Genomic DNA, 27,583 nt, shown 5'->3' with positions numbered 1-27,583 from the left:
TTGTGACATGCAGACATTTTTATATCTTTAAAAAACCCTGATGAGCCTCCACTAAAGTCCTGCTGAACTCCCTCATCATGGCAAAGAGCCACATAGCAAACTAAGCAAGCTTTCAGAATTATTTTAGATGAAAGGAAAGGGAGAAGGAGAGTGATAGAACAGTGTTCTCAACATAGAGAAACCGAATTCTTAGAATTTTACTTGCTTAAAGAATCACTTTTGTGCCAATTGCTCTAAGAAGATGAAATCAGCTATAAAAGATGATTCCATTCATGATGTTTATTATCTTCATAGTTTTAAAATATATACCAAGATTTTAAAATAAAGGATGACAATTATTTATTGAATTAATTCTCAATAAATTTTTTTAATATGAAAACTACATGTATAGATTCTGTGGCAAGCATGCCAGTTCTCTGATAGTTTAATGAAGTTATCTCTTCAATTAGACGAGCAATATCACACAGGCAGATCATAATCTCTCCATGACTTGTGCTCTGAGATTCTTGCCAAGGCCAAGTCAGACTAAGTCAATGAGTATCTATTAAGTACCAACCTATATGTCAGAAAAAATCCTTCACAGAAGATCTGCTGCTCTGCCCCAAAGCCTTTCTCTGGTCTTTTAAAATTTTTTGGAGACCAGTGCATCATTTAGGCTTTTCCTATACTCTCCCTTACGCTATATGATTGGGCCACCTCCTTTTCTAGTTATATAAGTCATTTATGATGTCTTATTGATACTAATTTTAACAAATGTGTGTCTGTTGTACTCCCCGTCCCAACCCTCTGTCAAACGTAGGCTCCTTGAAGGCGGGGACTCTTTTCTGTCTTTGTCTTTCCAGTGACTTGCACAGTGTACTGTGTGTACTGTGATATTTTGATAAATCTATGTTCTCATCAAAGAGGTTACTCCCTTCAGAGATGCATATTGGAAACCACCCATACCTATTCATCCTGTGCAACTCTTGTCCATTTCTTCCTTTAAATCCTCCACAGTGAATCCAGTCAACCTGATGGGAGATCAGCCTCTATATCCTCTGATATTATGTGAATAATGATGGTGCTTGCGGATTGATATGTATCTCTTATGCAATTCACTCACCATTCACCTCTTTGGTACCCTTGAGTGATCCTTAGTATCATTTCTCCAGAGACTGTGGTATTCCACAACTCCTAGCCATGTAACATCTCCAGAAGAATATTGGTGTTAAAAAGATGGGCCGTAGTTTCCAGGGGAAATCTGAAGTCAATAAAAGAACTGCATAATTTCCCAAAGGTAATATTGCTCTCTTTCTTCCTCCTGTTCAATTTGGGACCCAGCTCACTGTACATTCAGTCTACTGTCCCAAGATCCATATGCTAATGGACGAGCTCTATGGGTTGTTCATAAATGCATGTCACAAGCTGGCAATAGGTATTTTTCATCAATAAATATTTTTCATCCACTTGATTTTTCCAATGCAGTTGTATAGGCCAGAAACTTTTTAGTAATTATGACTCTCATTTAGGAAGCTCTGTCGTGTCCCAGGTCTTGATGCAGTCAACATAGTTTTATCTACAAACAAGAGCATCTAGAAATCCTCACTATTCATAGGGAATCCCCTCCTCCATTTTGATTCTCCATAGAATATTCTCCATGATGGTGGACAACACCGTTGGCAAACTTGTATTTTTCTTGTTTTATGCTTCACTTAGCATTAATCAATCAGAGAATCATTAAACAAAGTTACCATTGGTACATCTTTGAAGCAGTCTTGTATGATTTTAATACAAGATTAGGAGACACCTTGTTGGATGACAATCTTCAAGGCAGCTTTTTCTCTATTGAATCAAAGGCTTTTTTGTGTCCTTGTATTTTTGATACCTTTCAGCGTATAACTGTAAAGATATGATCTACTGTAGAATATCAGGTGAAGAAAAACCTTTCTGTTTTCTTTTCATGCCTTCATCAGGCATTTCCCATATGTACATACACATTATTCTAATTTTTTTTTGTTTCTTGTAGCAAAGTAAAACAGTTGAGTAAAATTAATAATACAGTGACCTCATCTGAAAGTTCATGTAACATTTCTCATCTGTAGCACTGCCCCACCTCTCTTCTTAAAAAAAAATTAATAGAAATATATTTTCTCTCCTTCCCACTCCTCACCTGATAAAAAGAGAAAAAACAAATTTCTTTTGAGATACACACACACACACACACACACACATACATACATACATACATACATACATACATACATACATACATACTTAAGGGGAAAGAAATAAGAATTTATTAAGTATCTGTTATGTGCCAGGTAGGTTCTAAGGGCTTTATAATTAATGTCATTTGATCCTCACAACTCTGTGAGGTAGGGGAAATTATTATCCCTATTTTATACTTAGCAAAACTGAGGCAGGTGGAGTTTAAGTGACTTACTCAGGGTCACACAGCTAGGAAATGGGTGAGGCTTTCTTTGAAACTCAGGTCTTCCAGACTCTAGGTCTACTGCTGTCTCCATCATGCTACCTATCTGCCTTACGCAGAAAGATTTCCCCAGTAGCTTTCTACAAAAGAATATGTATCTTATTCTTCAGCCTAAATTAATTACCTTTTGTAATGGATAGGATATTTCATCATTGGTCTTGGAATCACACAGGTCATTATATTGTCCATTCTTAACGGCTTTCAAAGCTGGCTTTATAATGTTATTATCATTGAATAAATTGTTCTCCTGGTTCTGCTCATGTCATTCTACATCAATTTCTGGAAGTCCTCAAAATTGTTCATTTTTATAACATTTGCATAGTTTATATGTCTTTATGTTTTTTGAAATTATCTATTTCCTCATTTATATTAGCATAGTAATACTTCATCATATTCTTACACTACAATGTATTATTCAGCCATTCTTCATTTGTGGGATATCCTCTTAGTTTTCATTTTTTCACCACCACAAAAAAAGCTGTTATAAACATTTTTGTACCTAAAGAACTTTCTTTGATCTCTTTTGGGTATTGGCCTAGCAGTGATATAGCTAAATCAATGGTACATATTGTCTGATAACTTTTGTGTATAATTCCAAATGCCTTCCAGAATTGTTGTTCTCATTCATGGGTCTACCAACAATGCATCAGTATCCTTGTTTTCCTGTAGCCCCTCTAACATCTTTGTTGTATCTTCTTGGAAAACCCATATTCCTTTGATTATATCTTTTCATCCTGTTTTTAAGATCAGTCTCATTGGCTTGTGAGATCCTATATGTTCTTCCAATCATGTGGTTTTTTAGTTTTTTTTTTCTTTGGTTTCCACATTTTTTTTAGTGTGAAGTCTGCCATTTTTTTCTTCAGAGAGTTTGCCTCTTGGAGAAATTATCTGTTTACTTTAAATTGTTTTTTTTTTTAAATTCTTTCATTCAGAATTCTGATTACTGCTCTGATTTCTATTATTTCCTCTTTTAAAATTTCTTTTAATTTTTTATTGATAGTTTGAACCCTTCTGGAGGTTTTTGCACTTATTCACTTGTCATTTTTGTGGGTTTCTTGGTTGGCACTGAAGTATGTTCCCTTACTTTAGGGGTTTTGGTGGTTTCCTTTCTTTTTGTAATATTTATTCATTATATTAGATCTATTTTTATTGTTTTCCCATTTAAAAAAATTTCTTCTGTTTTTTTTCCTCTCATTTTTTTTCTTGTGGCAAGGTTTTTCCTGTTCCCTCTTTGTTATTTACTCTTTGGTACATTTCCTTCTCTTTTGAGATGATGATAGGGAGTTGTAGTTAATCATACCCTCTCAACAGCCATCTTGCTGAAAATCTCCCTCCTTTACCTTCTTTTAGCTGTCATTATGATTTATTTAGCTTATTTGGTGAATTTCTAGCTGTTTTGGAATCCTGAGGGGTTGTTGTTTAGTTTTTTCAGTCATGTTCAACTCTTTGTGACTCCATTTGGGGTTTTCTTGGCAAATATATTGGAGTGGTTTGCCATTTCCTTTCTTGGCTCATTTTATAGATGAAGCAACTGAGGAAAACAATAGGAAAGCCAAGTTTAGGATCGCACAGCAAGTGTCTGAGGCTGGATTTGAATTCAGTTCTTTCTAACTTCAGGCCTGGCACTTTATCCACTGAGCCACCTAGTTGCCCATCCTGAGGGGTGACTAAGCTTATTCCCAACATCTCATCTGACTTCATTTTCTTCTATTCTAGAAAAAGCTGGAGAAGACGTAGACCTTCTCCTGTTCATAGCCAGCCCTCCTTTCCTGTCCAGATCACTGGCATTGGATGAATTCATAAACCTCTAACTACTCAGAAGTGGGGCCAGGAGAAGGAGAGAAGAGATAGTCGCGTTGGATCATTGCCCCGTAGATACTCTGAGAAGTAACAGCAGACAGAGTCCTGTAGCCCCCCGGTGCTCAGGAGTGAGACCCAATACAGGAGTCTGAGACAGGGGAGTGCTGGACACGGGCAGAAGCAGTGAGCTGGTCAAGTAGCCTTCTACTATTCTTTTCTTTAGGGATTATCTTGTTGAGAATTGTTCCTTTCCTTTCTTGTTGCCTTTACTAATTTATTTGGCGCCTTTCTTGCTGTTTTGACGTAGACACAAACTCTCATTCAGCTGTCTTGTTGAAATTCCATCTAGATTAACTCCAAGTCATTTTATAATCTCAGGCTTTGCATTGTATATGCCATAATCATTAGTCAGCAAGTATTTTAAAACACTTACTATGGGCCAAGGAAGGGATTAAGTGCCTAGGCTACAAAGAAAGGCAAAAACAGGGTCCCTGCCCTTAAGAGGCTCACATGGGGAGCCAGCCGGGAGGCAACACCCTCAACACCACCTGTGTACATATAAGATCTATCTATCTATTTATCTACCAGTTAGATGGAGTGTAATCTCAGAGAGAAGGAACTAGTTAGGAGAGGGAGTGGCAAGGGACACATGGAAAGGCTTCCTGTAGAGAATTTTCATAAAATTACTGGTGGTAATTTTCCTAACTTTTTAATTTAGTACAGCTTATATATAAAACATTTCAACAGTTTAAAAAATTTTAATGATGCTTTTATTCAGTCATCAAGGGGAAAAAATTTACAAACAGAAAACACAAAAGAAAACATTTTACTCAACTTCCTCAATCTTTTCTCTTCCCGTCTACCCTATTATTACATAATTAACCTATTATAATATATAACTATTACATAGTTATATATTATAATATTATTACTATTCCTGTCTACCCTGTCTTCCTTTTACTACTACCACTACCACCAGTAATAACAGTATTAATAACAGCTCATTTGCGTAGATTTTCCCTTACAATACCCCTATGAAATTAGGTTTTAGGATTTGGAGTTGGAAGAAATCCTTGAAGTCATGCAGATCAGGGGTGTCAAACACACAGAACACTCCCGAGTACAGCCCAAACCAAATTAAATTGCAATTGGGAAATATTTGACAAAATAAATAACAAAATATTTAATGAAAAATAAATAACAAGATACAATGAAACATACATAATATTACATTTTAAAACCAAGTCAAGATGCAGCTTGCAGGGATTGTTGGCATGGGTTAGTGGCCCCCATTTCTACTTGAATTTGACACCACTAGTGTAGGAAATATGGATAGAAGAAATAGGTGACTTGCACAAGGTAATAAATATCAGGGCTTGGTCCTCTGTCTCCAAATCTACTGCTACTTCCATCATGCCATGCTACCTCCTCAAGTATTATTCTCCCCATTTTATAGGTGAGGAAATAGGCAGAGAGAGGGGAAATGGCTTGCCTGAAGGCACAGGGTTAATTAGTAAATATCAAATATGAGACTTTAACCCAGAGCTTCTGACTCTAAGCCCAGAGCTCTTTCTGCTATCCAACATTGTAATCAAAGACTGAGTTAGTGATGATACTGAGAATGTAGTAAGAATATCAATGGATTTGCAATCAGTAGGTTCAAATCCCAGCTTAGCTAGTTATTGTATAATGTTAGAGAAATCACTTAGCCTCTCTAGATCGCCCTTTCCTTATCTGTAAAAATGAGAGGGTTGAATTAAATTATCTCTAAGGGCCCTTGCAGCTATAATTCTTATGTTCACATGTGTCCTTAGTGGGTTAATGTATAGCAATGAATCCTATATAATTCCCTGCACCTGTCAGGTTATGCACTTTCTTGGAACATCTTTGCATATACTTAATTTTTTTTTAAACTTCAAGCTGTGTGACAGAACTGTGGTTTCTTTTCTTTCACAATATTATTTGATTTCTTTAGTAGCTGTCAAACAGTTGGCTACTTCATCTAGTGATATAAGTAAGGCTGAGAGGAAGTGCTTAAAATGGAAGCCGCCTTATTGTGGGGGAAGATCATGTAGTGAGGTATTCAGAGGTATTTGTAAAAAAGTACTTTGAGTTCCTTGGAAGAAAACTATGTGATTATAAATTATCAATAAGAGTGTGGATCTCTGATTTAACTCTGCCACATCACATATAATATACTTTCTGAAAAGTTATAGAAAAAGTATATTTGAAAGGAAATCAAGTCATCTATTCATGGGTATGCAGCTGTTAAGCTACAGAACACCAGGCTTTAATTCTTCTAAAATAACTTATTGATAACGGATTTTGCTACAACAGGAGCCAGTGCTTGGTGCTCTTGTATTCCAGAGCAATAGTTTTCACTTTGTTTTTTGTTAACCCTGAAACTCCTAAAAAGTATTAGACATAGAATCTCAGATTTAGGAGGGACTTCAGAGGACATCCAAATAATACCCAAAGCAAAAATCTCATTTCTGTAACATCCCAAACAAGTGGCCGTCTACTTTTTTTTTGTTTTTTTGGGGTTTTTTTGGCAATTGGGGTTAAGTGACTTGCCTAGGGTCACACAGCTAGTAAGTGTCAAGTGTTTTGGTCTGAGGCTGGATCTGAACTCAGGTCCTCCTGACTTCAGGGCTGGTGCTCTATCCACTGTGCCACCTAGCTGCCCCGCCATCTACTTTTATACAGTAATAATGGTTAGAAAGTTTGTTCTTATGTTGAGCTGAAATCTTCTTTTCTATGACTTTTTATCCAGTCTGGAGCCAGATAAAAATATTCAAAGGCAACTATTATGCCCTCTCTTCTCCTCCCCACTGTCTTTTTGTGTCCAAGGTAATCATTCTGATTCCTTCAGCTGGTCCTCTTATGGCATAGTCTGGGTCACTTTCTTCTAGACCTACTCCAAGCTGATAGTACCCTTCACAAAATGTGGTACAGAGATAAAGACAGTACTTCAGTCGTGGTTTCGCAATTATAGTTTCTGTTTATGTTGCTTAAGATTACGTGAGACTCTTATTGAGCTTGTTCACTGAAGCTCCCAGGTCCTTTGGCTTGTTACCTTATGGTATGTAGTGTTGTCTTCCCTTACCTTGTACCTGTGCAGTTGACTATTTTACACCCAAGAGCAGACTTTTACATTTATGCTCATTAAATTTTAACCTACGTGATTTGGCATATCATTCTAGGAATAACCCCGTTCTTTGGGATGGATCTGCGTTCAATCCTCTAACAGTAACACTCATCTGAAAATCTGAGAAAGGTGCTTTTTGTTCATCTCTTCATTAGAGTCATGGATAAAAATATTAAATAGCACAGGTTTGAGAACAGTTGCTTGTGACATTCCACTAGAGATGCCTCTCTATGGTAACTTCAATCACTATTTTTTTTAATGGAATTAAATTGAATTAAGCAAACAATTATCAAATATCTTCTATGTGCAAGATATTGTCAGGGGGAGGAGCCAAGATGGCGGACTAAAAGCAGTGACTTGCTTGAGCTCTCCCAAATACCTATAAAAATGGCTCTAAACAAATTCTAAAGCAGCAGAACCCACAAAAAGACAGAGTGAAACAAATTTCCAGCCCAAGACAGCCTGGATGGTTGATCAGAAAGGTTTTCATGCTGGGCAGGGAGAGGAGCGCAGTTCGGTGTGGGCGCAGAGGCCGCAGCAAACCTGGTGCAGGCCTCAGAGGACTGAATCACTGACAGCTGTGGTGGTTTCCAGACTTCTCAACCCATGAAGGCCAAAGACAACTTAGAAGGTCAGTGAGAAAAGTCTGTTTCTGTGATGCTGAGAGAGAAGCACGGTGGTCTCAGCTCCAGTTCCCAAGCTTGGCTCCCAAGCGGCCGCTGCCTCCTGAGCTTCCAGCCCACAGACTGAGAGGGAATCGGGTGGCTTATAAGAGGGGGATTGCAGGGATCTCTCTGCTGGTGCAAGATTCTCTTACTTTGCCTGTGCTTGGATCTGGGTCACAATTCTGGGTGGTGGTCCTGGGACGAGGAGGAGTGCTAGCGTGGTAGAGCTAGTAGTGGCTGGGGAGACAAAATCCTCACAGTTTCAAGACAGAAAAGAGTGCTTATGGTCAACTCATAGACCACAGCACAGGCCAGGAAAGTAGTAAACACCTCGCCCTTGATCATAGCACCTTGGAAGAACTGAAAATTTACAGGTCCCTAGAAGTATCTCTGAAAACAGCTGCACAAAACCCATGAAGCTTGGGACAATACATTCTCCACACTGGAAACAGACTCCTACCTTAACAAAGAGTTTATAACTCAAGTAATTGGCCGGAATCATGAGCAAGCAGCACAAAAAGAGTCAGACTATATTATCTTACTTTGGTGACAAACAAAACATACAACCAGAAGAAGACAATGAAGCCAAAGCTACTACATCCAAAACCTCCAAGAAAAATATGAATTGGTCCCAGGCCATGGAAGAGCTCAAAAAGGATTTTTAGACGCAAGTAAGAGAAGTAGAGGAAAAACTGAGAGTGATGCTAAAGGAGACCCCCCCAAAAATATTGAAAAAATAACAGCTTAAAAATAGCTTAACCCAAAAGGCAAAAGAGGTCCAAAAAGCCAATGAGGAGAAGAATGCCCTAAAAAGCAAAATTGGCCAAATGGAAAAGGAAGTCCAAAAGCTTACTGAAGAAAATACTTCCTTAAAAATTAGAATAGAAAAATTGGAAGCTAGTGACAATTTGAGAAATCAAGGCACTGTAACATTAATCCAAAAGAATGAAAAAATAGAAGAGAATGTGAACTATCTCATTGGAAAAACAACTGACCTGGAAAATAGATCCAGGAGAGAGAACTTAAAAATTATTGGACTATCTGAAAGCCATGATCAAACAAAGAGCCTAGACATCATCTTTCAAGAAATTATCAAGGAAAACTACCCTGATATATTAGAACCAGAGGGCAAAATAGAAATTGAAAGAATCCACCGATCACCTCCTGAAAGAGATCCCCAAAGGAAAACTCCTAGGAATATTGTAGCCGAATTCCAGAATTCCCAGGTCAAGGAGAAAATATTGCAAGCAGCCAGAAAGAAACAATTCAAGTGTTGTGGAAACATAATCAGGATAACACAAGGTTTAGCAGCTTCTACATTAAGGGTCTGGAGGGCATGGAGTATTATATTCTGGAGGTCAAAGGAGATAGGACTACAACCAAGAATCACCTACCCAGCAAAACTGAGTATAATCCTTCAGGGTAAAAAAATGGTCATTCAATGAAATAGAGGACTTTCAAGTATTCCTGAGGAAAAGACCAGAGCTGAATGTAAAAGTTGACTTTCAAATATAAGACTCAAGTGAAACATGGAAGATGTAAACAGGAAAGAGAAATCATAAGAGACATATTAAGGTTGAACTGTTTATATTCCTGCAGGGAAAGATGGTATTTGTAACTCATGAGTCCTTTGTCACTATTAGGGTAGTGGGAGGGAAAAAATTATATGTATGTATGTATGTATGTATGTATGTATGCATATATATATATAGATAGATAGATAGATAGAGAGAGAGAGAAGAGAGAGAGAGAGAGAGAGATAGATAGATAGATAGATAGATGGCACAGGGTGAGTTGAAGATGAAGGAGTAGTATCTGGAAAATAAAATTAAAGGGTGAGAGAGGATTATAGTGGGAGAAGGAGAAAGGGAGAAGTAGAATGGGGTAAATTATCTCACATGAAACAGACAAGAAAAAGCTTTTATAGTGGAGGGGAAATGGGGGAAAGTGAGAGGGAATGAGTGAATCTTATTTTCATAGGATTTGGCTTAAGGAGGGGATAATATACACAATGGGGTATGGAAATCTGTCTTATCCTACAGGAAAATAAGGTGGGAAGGGGACAAGAGAGCAGGGGGTTGATAGAGGGGAGAGCAGATTGGGGGAGGGGATAATCAAAAGCGAACACTTCTGAGGAGGGACAGGGTCAAAAGAGAGAATAGAATAAATGGGGGTTAGGATAGGATGAAGGGAAATATACTTAGTTTTTCACAACATGACTGCTGTGGAAGTGTTTTACATGACTACACATCTATAACCTGTATCGAGATACTTTCCATTTCAATGAGGGTGGGTGGGAAGGGAGGAAGGGAGAAAATTTAGAACCCAAAGTTTTAAAAACATATGTTAAAAATTAAAAAAAAAGACATTGTCTAAGTCATTACCTAAGATTAATATTATCTATTCCTCATCTTTCAATCTCATTCACATAACATGAGAGATTTTGTCAAATGCTTTACTGAAATCCAGGTATATTGTGTCTACGTAGTTCCATTATCTGCCAGTCTAATAAGGAAGTTAAAGGGAGGCAATTCCTGGCTTAGTTTAAGAAATAGTGAGAAGTGTTGAAAAATGCAGTGGGCCTTTTAGTGAGATAGAGAGCTTCCTGTCCCATTATGTTATCATGCAGGGGCTATATGACCATCTTTAGGAGATTCTTGCATTTGATAAAAAGTTGAGGCAAATGTACTCTAAGGTATCTCCCAACTCTGAGATTCTTTGAGCAGACTGAGCACCTACTCTGCAGTACCATGTACCCTAAGGTTCACCAGTCTATCACAGTATAACTGTAATCTCCAAAGAGGCTTGTTTGTTCACACTCTTATGCTCTTCTCCCATTCAGTGCTTCCAAAAGAATTGGCTTTGCTTGTTGGAAAAGAATACTTAGGGGACTTCTGCTTCCAGGAGCCAAGATGGCAGAGTAAAAAGGTAGTCGCTTTCACCCTCCCCTATCAACCTCTGAAAACCCAGAAAATATTACCCCAGGAAAAAAACAACAACCCTGTAACAGCTGAACTAGAAGAAAGATGGGGAACAGCAGTACAACAGCCCAGCAAACAGGTTTCCTAGTGCCTCAGCAAAAATAAGGGAAGCAGCACTACAAAGAGCCCTAGGAGGATAAGCACCCTGCAGCATTCATCTGAAAGGAACTGAAGAAAGCAACCTAGAGTCTTCCTAAAGTCCCAGCCTTGTTGATTCCAACCCTACACCAGGTAAGCTGTCAGAACCTGATAGCCTCCAGCTGTCAACCAGGAAGAGATCCTGAAGCCCAGGTGGTAGAGCAGGCAAACACCAACACCTGGACCTCCGAGTGCCTCAGTGAGGGTGGGGGAACCAGTGGAAACCAGCTCAGAAAACCACCAGGTACCTTGGCACTCTACCACAAAGGAATCACCCAGTGCATTAGCAAAAACGAGGGAGGCAGCATTGCAAGGGGCCCCAGGCAGATAAACACCCTGTAGCACCCATCTAAAAGGAGCTGAAGAAAGCTAAAGGAAAGGAAAGCAGGCAACCTAGAATTGCCTGAAAGTTCCAGCCTTGCTGATTCCAGCCCAACATGGAGATAAGCTACCAAAACCCTATAGCCTCCAATTGCCAAATTAAGAGGCCCCAGCACACAAAGCCAGTGACCAAGACCTAGGCTCCCAACACAAGAAGCTTGGGTCAGTGCCCTCTGTTCCCCAGCAGGAGAGCTCAATCTCTTTAAAGGCCAGGGAATAAAGAAACCATGAGTAATGTACCATAGATTCATATTATGAGAAGAGTGAAGATCAAGACAGAAATTCTGAAGAGGACAACATTGTCAACAAACCCACATCTGCAACATCAAAAGGGAATATGAACTGGTCTGAAGCCCAAAAAGCCTTCTTAGAAGAGCTCAAGAAGGATTTTAAAAGTCTAATGAGAGAGGTAGAAGAGTCCTTAAAAAATACAATTGGCCAATTGGAAAAAAAGTACACTGAAGAAAACAAGTCCCTAAAAAACACAATTGGCAAACTGGAAAAAAAGTACACTGAAGAAAACAAATCCCTTAAAAATACAATTGGCCAATTGAGAAGGAAGTACAAAAACTAACAGAAGAAAACAATCTGTTAAAAACTAGAATTGGACAAATGGAAACTAATGACTCTATGAGAGGGCGAGAATCAGTCAAACAGAAACAAAAAAATGAAAAAATAGATGAAAACATAAAATACCTCATCGGTAAAACAACCACCTGGAAAATCGATCCAGGAGAGACAATTTAAAAATCATTGGACTACCTGAAAATCATGATGAAAAAAAGAGCCTGGACAGTATCTTTCAGGAAATCATAAAGGAAAACTGCCCAGAAGTCCTAGAACCAGAAGGTAAAATAACCATAGAAAGAATACACTGCTCACCACCTGAAAGAGATCCCAAATTGACAATGCCAAGGAATATAATAGCAAAATTCCAAAATTACCAGATGAAAGAGAAGGTGCTGCAAGCAGCCAGAAAGAAGCAATTTAAATATCATGGAACCACAGTCAGGATTACACAGGACCTTGCAGCTTCTACATTAGAAGACGTGGAACATGATATTCCATAAGGCAAAGCTTGGATTGCAGCCAAGGATCAACTACCCTGCAAACCTGAGCATGATTTTTCAAGGAAGGAGATGGATATTCAGCAAAGTAGGGAACTTTCAAATCTTCCTCATAAAAAGACCTCAACAAAAAGAGCTCAACAAAAAATTTGATCTTCAAGTGCAAGATTTAAGAAAGACATAAAAAGGTAAATGGGAGAGAAAGATACAAAATGTTGTTAATAAGGGTGGACTGTTTACATCCCTACAAGGGAAGATGACACTTCCAACTCTTGAGAACTGTGTTGTTATTACACCATGTTAAAGGAATATACATAAAGGGGGTGGGTATTAGTTGACTTTGATGTAATGATAAAAAAAAAATCTAATCAAGTGGGTTAAATGGATCCAAGTAAGTGGATTAGTCTGATCTTAGAAAATGTACTGAGAAAGGAGGAGGCAGACAAGGGTAAATTACATTACAGGAAAAGACAGAAAATCCTATTCCAGCAGAGGGAAAGAAGGGAGTGGGGTGAGCATTGTTTGAACCTTACTCTCATCAGATTTGGCTCAAGAAGGGAATAACATAATCAGTTGAGTATAGAAATCTAACTTGCCCTAGGCAGTAGGAGGGAAGGGGAAGGAAAAGAGGGGATAGAAGGGAGGGAAGAAGCAGTAAGGGCAAAGGGGAAGAAAAGGGAAAGGGATAATAGAAAGGAGGAGAGACTGAAGGAGGCAGTGGTCAAGAGCAAAACACCAATGAGGAGGGAAAAGGAGAAAGGAGAAAGAAAAGCATAAATGGGGAAAAAAGGATGGAGAAAAAGACACAGATAGTAATTATAATTGTGAAAGTTGAATTGCTATCTTTTTTTTTCTCTTCTGCTGAGTTTTGTTTCCTCTTTCTGATGGTTCCTCCTATTGGTTTCAATTTTTGCTTACAACTTCACTAATGTGAAAATGTTTAATAGGAATGTAAATGTATAGCCTATATGAGATTGTGCGCTGTCTTGGGGAGGGTGATGGGGAGGAAGGGGGAGAAAAATTTTAAGTTCAAAAGCATGTGAAAGTGATTGTTGATAAACCAAAATAAATTAATAAAAAAAATTAAAAAAAGAAAAAACAGTTAGCACGCCAACATAGTTTTTGTCTTTGAAGTTAGATAACCATAGCAGGAAATGAGAACCCAAACTCAGGGGCAAGTCCAAACCAATGGAAATATCAGCATTTCTCCTGTTTGTATCATTTATCTATAGTAACAGAACATAAAATGGTTAATTCATTTTGTTAAGTGTAAACAAATCAAACAACACCAATAGAGGAAGCAAACCAAGATAATACTCCCCTAAAAAATAAACAAAAACATTATCTTTACTTGACTAGCAGTAACTTTATTTTTGTGCAGTTTCTCATGTGTCCTGTTTTGAACTCTTTTCAAACAGTCAGAATCCATGCTATTACTTTTTTACAATTCATGCTTTGCTAAGGGCCCTAGGCTCCTGAATGCCATAGCTTGTCTCTTAGCTTTCAGAAAATCCAGTCTCCTTCTGGAACAGACTGATATGTCCTTCTAAAATAAAACCTTCTTTATCACTGGATCATAGAATCAAAGGATTTAAAATTGGAATGAGATTTCAAGACAACCTAATTTGGTCTCTTCATTTTACAGATTATTTTGTCTGTAAGATCATAGTACCATAGATGTAGAGCTGGAGGGGGCCCTAAGAGGCCATCTGGTCCAACCTTTTCATTTTCTAGATGAGGAAATTGAGTGGTTAAATGACTTGCCCAACTTCATGTAGGTAGCAAATTCCAGGGGCTGGAATAGAATCCAAGTCCCATCCCTGTGAACTTTTTTTGGGGGGGGCTTGGCAGTGGGGTTAAGTGACTTGCCCAGGGTCACACAGCTAGTGTCAAGTGTCTGAGACTGGATTTGAACTCACGTCCTCCCAATTCCAGGGCTGGTGCTCTATCCACTGTGTTACTTAGCTGCCCCTCTGTGAAATTAATTTTCCTTTGATTTCCATGATTGGTTTTCCTCCTACCTCTTTGAGTGCTTTTTCTCTGTTTCTCTGTTTTCCTCATGGATTCTTTTTCTTCCTCTTGACTCATCCCTACTTCTCTTTCTGTTAGGAGATCTAGTCCAAAGCCATGTTTCCACCTACTACCTCTTTGCAAATTTAGCCAAATTATAACTTCAGCATGCACATGTGGTCACTTGGTAAATCTCACTTGGCAGGTGGACTACACTAGTATTAAATTGTTGGTTAGCATTCTTTACCTAGAGTGGTATGAAACAACATTAGACCGTTTTTCAGATGTCCTAGATTCTAGTCCAAGTTCCACGATCAACTTGCTATCATCTGGTCGAAGGCTATCTGTCCTTATTTTACACATTATAATAACCGCCTTTGTGATTGTGGACAAGGTATTTAATCTCTTAGTGTCCCACATAACTCATCTAAGACACATGAAGTGCTCGTATGTCCAAAAAGTCCTATTCTAATGCCTCATTGTATCACGGATTTTAGTTCTCTGTGATAGTGAAATGTCTGGCAGTTTCAACTGTTCTGGAAAGATTTCTAATATGGTTCCAGAATATTGTAGTCACCTGTATGAGATTTATAACCAGTCAGAAGTAACCATCCACACTGTAAAAACCAAGTGTATGAAGAATGACTGTTGTCCAGATTATAATTTGCAGTTAGATGGACAACCTGTAGGGTTTGTCTAATAAGTCAATAAATTAGCAAGCATTTATTGAGTGTTTATTATGTGCTAGAGTCTAGACACTGTCTTGTGTGATGGATATAAAACATGAGTAACAGACATGATCCCCACCCTCAAGGAGTTTACATTCTAACAAGGGAAATGGCACACACATATGTGTATATATGTTTATGTACATATAAGTAGATATGAGGCACATGTAAGGTAGACACAAGGTAACCTTGAAGGAAAAGGCACCAGAAGCTGTGGGTACCAGAAAACGTATTATTAGGATATGATGGGAGAGGGATAAAAATGGGAGAAGGGAAAAACAGGGGCACCAAAAAACCTTAGACTAAATCAGGTTTATTGAGTTCTAACTCTTAGGGGCAGGAGAGGAAAGTATGGAAGGAAAGGCCAAATACTATAATTTTTTCCTGTGCCTGAAGATCAAATCTTTCTATCAGGATTCTGTAAATACATTGTTAACCAATAACAAAAGATAAAATAATAGACCACTGCAGATATTTCACAGGCATTGGCTATGATTTGTCTGGCTACCTTCTAGAGTTCAAGCTAAAATTGACTGCTTCTTTTACTGGAGATTTAAAAAATGTAATTTAGATTGAAAGGACACAATTTGATTGTCTCATTAAATAACCTTTCCCCAGTTCACTTAATCTCCCACCACCCTCAGGGGATGGTGAGTTGGGTTGGACTGGCAGGCTGTCATAGGTGACCTTTATTCTGTGGTATCCTCCATGTGAATGACTCTTTTGTCCTATCCAAGAGTTATAATTGGATAAGGGGAAAAAATAGCTTTCTGGCTTTGTCCCAGATTGCCTACCTTATCTCTCCTTATCCCTTATACTTTTTGTTAACCTCAGTTCATCTGCAATTGCTGACCACTGGTAAAGGGCTTTAAAATTTGTTTGGGTTTTCTCAACAAAGTAGAAACTGCTTCCTGAGCTTCTCCTTGAGGTAACATGGAAACAAATTCTTCCTTGCCAACTTGGCATAGTGAAAAGTGGATTTGGAATCAGAGACTCTGAATTCAAATCTAGGCTTACACCCACTATCTGTGTGACCTTTGGCAAGTCACTTAACCTCTCTGGGTCTCAGTTTTTTCATCTGTCAAATGCAGAGGTTGGACTAGATGACTTATAAAGTTGTAAATCAGGGGAAGCTAGGTGGCTATGGATAGAGCACTGGTCCTGGAGTCAGAAGGATCTGACTTCAAATCTGGTCTCAGACATTTGATACTTAACTAGCCGTGTGACCCTGGGCAAGTCACATAACCCCATTGCCTAGCCAAAAAAAATGATAAAGTTATAAATCTATGTTTTTCCTCTTCATCCTTGGTTCTCGCTCTCTGCTCCAAAGTTTCCAGGAGGAATCTGAGCCTCTCTGTCTTTTGCTCCAGACTTAAGTCAACCCTTTCACAGTATATCCTTTTAACCTTCCTCTTACGCTCCAAAACACACATATATACCTGCCCAGGGTCATTCACCTGTAACTGCTGGCAAACCCCATTTCCATGCATACACTATCTTGAAAGTCTCAGCAGACATTGCCAATGGTTTGTATTTGCAGTAACATGGGCCCAGGAAATTAAACAGGAGAAACAGAGTGGGCTAGATTGCCTATGAGAAATTACAAAGCTCTGCTAAGAATATCAAACTTTTGCCAGAAACAAAGACCTGTGTTTTTAAAACCAATATGCTGCTGGTGTTGTGTCACAGCAGTTCATAGAATGCCACAGTGTCTGAAGAATAAAAAATAAATATCATTGGGAGAGCAGTAGAGGGGAATGTGGGGAGGAGGCGTGTGAGAGAAGGCAACAACACATATCAAATAAGAAACTACAAAGAACTGGAATAAAGGATGTCATCAAAGTGTTGTATGATCAAAAAAAGAAGATGGGCTGTTCAGGTAGGCGTGACAAGAGGTAACTGATGGACAGCCCATATATTCCAGTGGGGCTTTTGTGATGTCGGGAGATCAGCCTCAGTACACTGAGTGGCTACCTTGGGAGGACATGCACAGGAGTCACACGAGAGACACAGCAGGCATCGCGGGATTGTGATTTGCATCATAGGAAGGAACACACATCACAGATCCTTTTGGATGTTTTGAGTATAACTGCTTTACATACCTCATTGCTTTGTTGTGAGGATCAAATGAGAACATGGATGTGAAAGCACTTTGAAAACTATTAGGCACGAGACAGATGTAGAGTATTATAATAACCCCCTTCTAACACTTTAGGAAAACCTATTTGATGAAACATCGTGAGTAAGAAAAGAGCCATTATATACACTTTACTTTCCTCTCACTCGACTGAGAGTAAAATCAAATGTTTTACACTTCGGAAGAGCTGTCCTTCTTGGAAATTCATAGAAGCAGACCTGTACTTGTAAGCAGATACTATTTCTGAATGCTGATAACAATTTTTTTTTTGGTATTTGTTCATTTTGCATAATGGAGTTAACTGCATGCTCATTATAGGAACAAGGTTTTAAAAATTATCTTCTCTGTACTAAAAGAATTGTATGACAGCCACTGGGATAAATACTTTGAAAGCAATATTATTGGCCAGTAATTTAGGTGAGAGCTTATCCAGGCTGCTAAAATGTTTGTATGCTCTCTTTATGGAAAAAAAGCAATACCTAGTAATTGTAGAAATTGCTAGAGGAGAAGACGACAGAACAAAGAACTGGAAGTGACTGATGACAGTCTCTGGATTTGCTCCTGCCTTTTGGAACCTGCCAAAGGGAGAAGGCACTTTTGTCAAGGCTGGCCTCGTTTGTCATGTTTCCACGTCTTTCTTTGATGGTGATATGCTTTGCTGGTTGGTTGTCGTTTAGTCCATCAGTTACTTGTTGCCTTGTACTGAGTTGGGAGGTTCTTCAAGAATGGCTTTTAGTTATTTTTATGCATACTGATTAGCTGTAAGGAATTATTGAACCTTTAACTGCTCTTCTCTAATAGGAGTGAATCAGTAACTCATTGAGGAGCAGAATAATTTATCTGAAATCTATAGAAACAAAGGTTGTGTTTGTGCTTGGATTCTAATAGCTGTTCCATAGGAATTTTTTTTTACTTCTTTTACTTCCAAAGGTGATCCAACCATTCTTTTTGAGGATTATATTACTTAATAAACTCCAGTGTTTCCTTTTCCTAGATTAAAGAGGGAGGAAATTGTCCTGTCAAGCCCTCAGCGTTCTCCATTTCCCCTTCTCCCACTTATCTTTCCTGTAATATCTTACACAATTGCCCTTCAAGCTTACAATGTTCTATCCAAATTGGACAACTACTAACTGTTCCCAATTTCATCTTGACCTTTTCCAGCTCCATGCCTTTTCTCACAACCATCTCCCCAAAGACTGAAGGAGAAGAGTGTTTAATTTTAGTACCATCATTATGATAAGATAGTATTAATTTATCATTTTTTGCTGGGTAAAGTTTAGAACAAATGAACATGAAGCCTGCCTTCTAGGATTTTATTTTGTAAGGCAGCATTGAAATGGTTACTTTTATAAAAGGGAATCATGGGAAACAGTATAGCTAATTTTTTTTTCTGCTGGAGCATTTGCATTATGGATACCCTGGGATGAAAGTAGATTTTGTAGTATGGTGAGTAAAAGGTTAAGTCATATATTAAGAAAGGGTAGAATACACAAACACAATTGAGTGCAGAAATATATTTCACTCAACAGGGAAATGGAAGAGAAAGGAGGGAAGAGGGAATTAGAGGGGAGATAGAGAGAGGGATTAATTCTAAGCAAAATAAATTCTAGGGTTGTACAAAAATATTTATAGCTCTTTTAAGGTGGCAAAGCATGGGAATTTGAAGGAGTGCTCATAAACTGGGGAATGGCTGAACAAGTTATGGTATATTAATATGATGAAATCCTATTGTGCTGTAAGAAACAATGAAAGAGATGGTTTCAGAGAAACCTAGGAAAACTTACATGAACTGACAGAGAGTGAAATGAACAGAACCAAGAGAACAGTTTATACAGTGACAAAAGTATGGTAAAGAAATTTAACTCTGAAAACATTAGGAGTGCTAATCAGCATAAGGACTAATGATGAAAGATACTAATCACCTCCTGTTAGAGAGGTGAAGGACTTAGAGTGCAGAGATATTTGTGCATCCATCCATTATATGTATGTGTATGTATGCATACATATATACTTGCATACACGCATATATATTTGTTTTGCTTACCTGTACATGTTTACAACCAGGATTTTTTTTTTGTTCCCACTTGGGGAAGGGAGGTAGGAGAGAAAGTGGATTTTTATGATTTAAAAAAAAATTATTTTTTAAAAAGACAGGGTGAAGTCAGGAAGAAATCACTACCTCCCTTTGGTAATGATGGAAAAGCTTGCTGGAGGAGCTAACGTGTCAAAATGTATTGGAATGATGGAAGAAAAGGGGGCCTGGCATGCCTAGAGGAAGCACATGGCTATGGTGCCTTCATCGTCCTCTCTTCCACTCTCTAAGGGAATGTCAGATACATCCCAACAGAGTGGCCATGTAGAGCTTTTCCTGGTCACATATCGGCATCTTATGCTGCCGGCCTATGTCTTCACATCTGAAAAGAAAAAAAAAAGTGACATAGGCAACAGAGAGGCATTGTAATCAACCAGTTAATATCCTGAGTATCCCTAGGTTCAGAGGAACCTGGAGAGAAAATCCATTGTCCATTATGAAATTGTGCATATGGAAAGCTCTCCTATTCAGGTGAGAATCTTTTTGTTTGTCAGGTCACCCTATAAATAGCAATTGGACAAAAAAAATGGGAAAGCCTGAGGCCTGTCTCTTATGCAGCAAAATGATGTGTGGCAGGATTTTTGGATTAAGCTGCCTTAGCATCTCAGTCTTTGTTTAAAGTGAAAAGGCATTTATTGCTTGTGAAGGGCCCTGTGCCTATTACCACAGTGACTAAAAGTCTCTTACCCTTGCACTCATCAGGCGTGGTCCTTCTGGATTCTCTCCCTATCAGCAGTTTTCTTGATCTAATCAATTCATGATTTTTCTAGTGACACTTTTATCACTACCAATTTGGGCATCTGTTTTTTGTGTGTGTGATTGGGAAATCTACCCATTTGCGATAGAGGGTTTTTGTTTTGTTAGACATTTGCCTTATTAAATGAGTTAACAGTTATAGGGCCATTACTTAAAATAGTTTCAGTGATATTTTTTCTGGTGGCCTGCTCACTCCAATCAAAAAAGGAAGATATGTGATATATATCTAAGCTAATTAATGCCCTGTCAACCCCTGCCACCTTTTAAATAAATCTAGTAACTTGTTTTCTATATATCACTGAAAATACAAATGCTGCTAAATATTAGGCTGCCCTAATTTGGTATACTGACTTCTTTTTAATAGTATTTTATTTTTTCCCTATTACATGTAAAAAACAGTTTTAACATTTGTTTTAATTTTGAATTCCAAATTCTCTCTCTGCTTGTCTCTCTTGAGACAGTAAGCAATCTGATAAAGGTTATACAAGTGTGGTCATGTAAAACATATTTCTATATTGATCATATTGTGGGTAAAAACTTGAAAGAAAAAAGGAAGGAAGGAAGGTGGGAGGAAAAAAATAGTAGGCTTCGGTTTGCATTCAGATGTTATCAGTTCTTTCTCTGGAGGCAGATAGCATTTTTCATCGAGTCCTTTGGGATTGTCTCGGATCATTGTGTTGCTGAGAATAGCTAAATGGTTCACAGTTATTCATTGTACAATATTACCATTACTGTGTACAATGTTCTTCTGGTTCTACACACTTCACTCTGCATTGGTTCATTTAAGTCTTTCCAAGGTTTTCTGAAATCAGCCTGCTTGTCATTTCTTGTAGTATAATAGTATTCCATTATAGTCATATACACTACAACTTGTTCAGCCATTCCCTAATTGATGGGCATCCCTTCAGTTTTTAATTTTTTGCCACCACAAAAAGAGCTGTTATAAATATTTTTGTACAAAAAGGTCCTTTATTCCCCCCCTTTTAAAATCCCTTTGGGACACAGACCTAGTAGTGTATTGCTAGGTCAAAGGGTTTGCACAGTTTAATAGCCCTTTGGGCATAGTTCCAAACTGTTCTCCAGAATGGTTGGATCAGTTCACAACTCTACCAACAATGCATCAGTGTCCCAGTTTTCCCACATTCCCTCCAACATTTATAATTTTCCTTTTCTGTCATATTAGCCAAACTGATAGGTATGAGGTGGTACCTCAGAGTTATTTTAATGTGCATTTCTCTAGTCAATAATGATTTAGCGAATTTTTTCATATGAATATTGCTAGCTTTGATGTCTTTATCTGAAAAATACCTGTTTGTATCCTTTGACCATTTCTCAATTGAGGGAGTTATATTGTCTTCTGAGGACCTCAGAGTACAATAAGAATTCACTACTACATAGGGTCACATATGTACTGTGCTCTAAAGGTAAAAGGCTACACCTTGGCCTTTTCTAGTATGCTAGGAATATTAAATTCCTCTTTTCACTTTCTTGAAAAAATATCTTAGAGGCAGAAGCATAATTTTTGGGCTTCTTTCAGGGGTATTCTCTTCCTAGGCAAATGTTGAACAGAATTATAATTAATGATACAAGTATCACAGAATTGTATGGTATAGAAGAGTTATTGTTTTATTTGTCAAAATACAATACACATTCCAGAATAGATTTGTTTTGTTGTAGGAAAGATGGCAGCCAAGTTGTTGAAGAACAGAAATTATTACTCAGGTTTTTCTTTCTTTGAGGGGCATTCCTTATATTTCAATATGCATCTACTACCCATGTTAGAACCACAACTTTATTTATAGAACAAAATATGGTTGTTATGGGGCAAATGATTGGATTTTTTTCAGTATAAATTTGTCAGAGAAAATTATTGGGATTGATTTAAGATAAAGTATCATAGCATTTAGAGCTAGAAGAGGACTTGGAGATTTCTAGTCTAACCCCTTTATTTTACATACAAGAACACAACGGCCCCCAAAGTAACTTGTGTAATACTTAATATAGCTATCAAGTATCTCTTATAGGTACAATGATAGCATATTAGTTAATGGCAAAATACAGAGAATTGACCAGTCCTGCCAGATTGCTTTGGAGGTGATTGTTTAATAAAAGCTTTAAAATTGAAATATCATACATGTGCACAAACTAGACCAATTGAAATTGTGGGGCAATTATGAATGGGCAGGAAAGAGACAAGTTCATATTTGTATGATTTGTAAAAGGAAAATTATGCCATTGATAAAAAGAATTGCATTGTTCTTTCCACTTAAAATTTGAGTACTTTGAATTTCATGTATAAAAAAATTGTGTAATGACAAAATAATATTAAGCACCAACTGTTTGTTGAAAGAGCTAATATTCAACTTTGCTTAAGAAATCACATTTTTTTTTATATCACTCATCTTCAGAGCAAAATTACATCATTCACAAGGAAGTAAAGGCATGATTAAAAGTAAAATTTGTTTTGATAACTTTTCTAAGAATTTTTTTCTCTTCTGCTCAATGAATAAGAAGAGAAACATTAAATAATAACCATCTTGTATCCAGAAAAGTTATTGATTTCTTAATACTGTACTCAATACTTAATAAGCCTTTCACTTATTTGTTAAAGGCCCCAATTCAAGATGACAGAATAGTGGGGAGGGTGAATATTAGCTTCATTGTTTCCATGAATGCCATTCAACTCTGATTTGGAGCATTTCTTTCACAGGACACAGCACAACTAAAATTTCTCTCTTTCACTATAACAAATAGTATGTATAAATTGGTTTATAATATGAATAACACCCATTTGAATTTGTACAAATATCCTAGATGCTTTTGCTAAAAGGAGATCATAGGATTTAGAGTTGGGAAGAACTTTAGATATCATTTAATCCATTGCCCTGATTTTACAGATGAGGAAACTGAGGCTCCAGAATGGTTTATCTACATCTAATTTGTTTTTCAGAGTGTTTTCATTTCAGGGGGTGTGGCCTATATTTGGATAAATATATTCGATTTTATCTAGCTCTGAAAATAAATAGAATGAATGGAGATTCATTTTCTGCTTAGACATTTATATTTTAGTTATCTGGAAAACTCATAGCATTTAAGATTCAGAGTCCAAGCTCAAGTGTTCAAAGTACAGTTGATCATGAAGAGAATGGGGTATGGCCCTTTCTGTGTTAGGCAAGATTTAGTGTATAATCATAGCAATTGTATATTCGGGTTGTATATGACACAAATTTTGGAGCGAAAGTATGGCCCACATTCAGATCAATGCGGCTTATAGATACAACAGACAGATTGAGCTCACACTCATCTGTTTGTATAAAGGAACAACAGCCATTTGTAAATATATTTTTAAAAACAAGTCATGCCCTTCGTTGAGATCAGTGCTAAAAGAGCTGGTCTCTTTGAGCCCAGTTTTAAAAAAAAACTAACAGAGAAAAGAGAGTAACCCGGCCTTTCTCTGATGTCTTCAAAAAGGATGGCTCTAATTAATTTTTTGCTTCATCATTAAAACAGGTTGGATTATGGTAATGGAGATCTCTCTTGACCTTGTTATACCTTAGGTGGTTAGTCTTTGTCCAAAATGGGTACATCTCTTACTAGTGATTCATGTATTACTGTTTCTGGTTTTTTAAAATTCTTAATAAAATTGTCATATGCTTAGGAAATAACTTGTAAACTCTTCAGTTTTTTCACTAAAAATAATATTAGTTGATTCTATTTTTTAAAAACATAATTCCTAGGAACACCTGGTTTCTAAAGAAAGCAAAATGTATTGTAGATTTGAAAATTAATAAAAACATACCCCCTGGCTAATTCTTCATATTACTAGAGTAACACATGGATAATCCAAAAGAGTACATCATACATGTATATTCGATATTGAAGAAGCAGTTTGGTGTAGTCTACAAATAGACTCGGGAGTCAGGATAGCATGGGTTCAGATCCTGCATCTGACACTTATTAACTGTGAGCATGGGTGAGTCACACAAAACTCTGAACCTCAGTTTTCTCATCTGTAAAAAGGGGTTAGTGATGCCTATTGTTCCTGTCTCACTGGATTATTGTGAGACTCAAATGAAAAATATACATAAGGAGCTTTGCAAAGCTTGAAGCATTATATAAATGTGAACTCTCATAATCTTCATCATCTCATTTTTTTAAATCTTTTTTTTTTTGATAGAAAACAGAAACGGTCCCAGGACAACACTTTCTGCTATCTTTTATACTTAATGTTCTATGTTCTGTGGATTTTTGAACAGGTAGATAAAATAGCTGCTCCATATGAAATTGCTCTCCTTGGCCCAGTCTGTACTTTGAAAGCTTTTCATTCCATTTAGCTTAAACATTATGAATATTTGGGGCAGCGTTGACTTTTAAAAATATTGTTAACTCTTTATATATCAGTTTAACATCTGGAAGACCGTGGGCAACACTTGAGTTTGTGATAATGGTCCAGTTCCACTACAGATTATTCGTTGGGTTTCCCAAGACAGTTTGTGGGAATTTTTCATCTGCTAGTTTATGGAATGCAGTGAGCTTCTGATGTAGAAGAAATTTTAGTTGGCTTTTCAATTTCAGCATTTATGAATTATATAAATTATTCTTTTAAGTATAATTCTAAATAGTAACTGTTGAAAACGTTTGTTGGATGTCAAAGCTGAGGCTCTCTTTCATCAGAAGAATTATATTTATTTAATGCCATGGAGGTTTAGAGTGGCACATTTCAGTAGTAACAATGGTGTAATTTTGATCAACATATGGAATAATTAATTGTGAATGTTTCATTACATTGAACTCTCACCTACATTAAAGTTTACAGTAATCAATAGATTTTTCTTGTAGTAGTTAGCATTCATCCACAGTTAAAGTACTTTCTGCAGTTGATTTTTTAAAAAATATAATTTTTATTGATGCCTTTTGTTTTTGTATTATAGTCATTTCTAAATATTTTCTCCCAACTCCTCCCACCTGCCACTGAAACCTCCCTTGTAACAAAGAAAAATATTTAATTACAGTTTACAAAGTAACTGAGTCTTACTGTGTGTATGCATTATTCTGCCTTAGTATCTTTATATGTCTTCTTAATGTCTTTAGTAGTCATTATGTGTATCAGTAGTGTGAAACTCAAAACAGCAACAAGAGTCACTAATCCGTGCATAATTATCTCTGTGGGCTGCATATTGACTTAGTTTTAAAATTTAATGTTATCTATTCTATTGTATTTTTATTTATTTTGTTAAATATTTCCCAATTACATTTTAATCTGACTCAGGAAAACACTCAGGAGTGTTAATAGGCCATCTTTAGCCTATGAGCCACTTATTGACCCCCCTGGTGTGTATTATTGTTTTGGTTTTGCTTATTTCATTCTGTATCAGTTCAAAAAGACCTTTGCATGTTTCTCTGAGTTCCTTATACTCAACATTTCTTATTTATATAATAAAATTCCATTAAATTCAGATAATGAAATTATTTCAGCAAGTCTCTGATCAATGGGCACCAACTTTGTTTCCATATCTTTGTTACTATAAAAAGCACATTATTAGTATTTTGGTCCATGCTTGACCTTTCTAATTTTGACCTCCTTGGGACATTTGTCTCCACTAGAGGGATAACTGAATTCAGGTTAGTAATTTTTTCTAGCATTATTACGAATTGTTTTTCAGAAATGGTTGGATCAATTCATAGCTCTACCAACTGGATAGTAGTCTTCCTTTTCCCCATTGCCTCATTAACACTGAGTACTTCTGTTTTTGTCTTTGTCAATTTTTAGGGCGTAAAAGTAAGTTGTTTTACTTTGCATTTTTCTGCTATTATTGATTTTGAGCAGTATTTCGTGTGGTTGTTGATAGTTTATAATTTTTCTTTTGAAAACTATTCATATCTTTTATCTACTTAATCAATTTGGTAATGGCTTTCAGTTTTATTAATTTGTGTCAATTCCATATTTATCTTGGGTATCATACTTTTATCAGAGTTATATAAAGATCTCTACTCCCCCAGTTGATAGTTTCTCTTCTTAAATCTCTCTGCATTGATTGTATTTTTACAATTTTTTTTTTAAATCAAAGTTGCCTAGCATATATACCTCCTGTGGGCACTTCTAGCCTTTGTTTAGTTAAGAATTCTTCCCCTACTGTATCCCCAAAAGATCATAAAAAAAGGACCCACATCTACAAAAATATTTACAGCAGGTCTTTCTGTGGTGGTAAAGAATTGGAAATTGAGAGGATGCCCATCAATTGGGGAATGGCTGAAGAAGTTGTGGTATGTGAATGTAATGGAATACTATTGTGCTATAAGAAATGATGAGCAGGCAGACTTCAGAAAAACCTGGGAAGACGTGCATGGTCTGATGCTGAGTGAAGTGAACAGAACCAGGAGAACATTGTACACAGTAACAGCCACATTGTGTGAAGACTTACTTTGATAGATTTATCTCTTTTCAGCAGTGCAGTGATCTAAGATATCTCCAAAAGTCTCATGATGGAAAATACTATCCACATCCAGAGAAAGAGTTGTGAAGTTTGAATGCAGATCAAAGCATACTATTTACTTATTTTTTCTTCTGTTTTGTTTTGTTTCCTCTTTCTTGTGGTTCATCCTATTGGTTCTAATTCTTCCTTACAACATGACTAATGTGAAAATATGTTTAATAGGAATGTTTATGTAGAGATAGAGATATGTATATATATATATATATATATGTGTGTGTGTGTGTGTGTGTGTGTGTATATGTTATATATATACACGCACATATATGTAGAGACAGAGATATATGCTTATATCAGATTGCATGCCATCTTGAGGGAGGGAGTTGAGGAGGAAGAGAGAGAAAATTTAAAACTCAAAAGCTTATGGAAGTGATTGTTAAAAACTAAAAAAATAATTAATTAAAAAAAAATTCTTGGGGCAGCTGGGTAGTACAGCAGATAGAGCACCAGCCCTGGATTCAGGAGGACCTGAGTTCAAATCCAGCCTCAGACACATAACATTTGCTAGCTGTATGACCCTAGACAAGTCACTTAACCCCATTGCCTAGTTAAAAAATAAGAATTCTTCCCCTCATCATAGGGGAATGTGAAATTTCTATTCTCCTCTAATTTTTATATGATATGACTTTTTGTGGAATTAAAAAGAAGATATAGAACAGAAAATGTCACCAAAGAAATGTATGATTGAAAAAGAAGATAGGCCAGTCATATGTTGAGAG

The 27,583-nt window shown here is 37.0% G+C and overlaps 1 protein-coding gene across 2 annotated transcripts in view; it reads left to right on the top strand.

Annotated features, from left to right (window-relative positions):
• The window catches only part of NUBPL (NUBP iron-sulfur cluster assembly factor, mitochondrial), a 301,075-nt gene that overhangs the window by 198,850 nt on the left and 74,642 nt on the right, over positions 1 to 27,583 (top strand). The window lies entirely within an intron of this gene.

The sequence above is a fragment of the Phascolarctos cinereus genome, unplaced genomic scaffold, assembly GCF_003287225.1.
Source record: "Phascolarctos cinereus isolate Bilbo 61053 unplaced genomic scaffold, phaCin_HiC Scaffold_3;HRSCAF=262, whole genome shotgun sequence".
NCBI classification, from domain to species: Eukaryota; Metazoa; Chordata; class Mammalia; order Diprotodontia; family Phascolarctidae; genus Phascolarctos; species Phascolarctos cinereus.
This window is presented reverse-complemented; position numbering and strand designations above follow the sequence as displayed.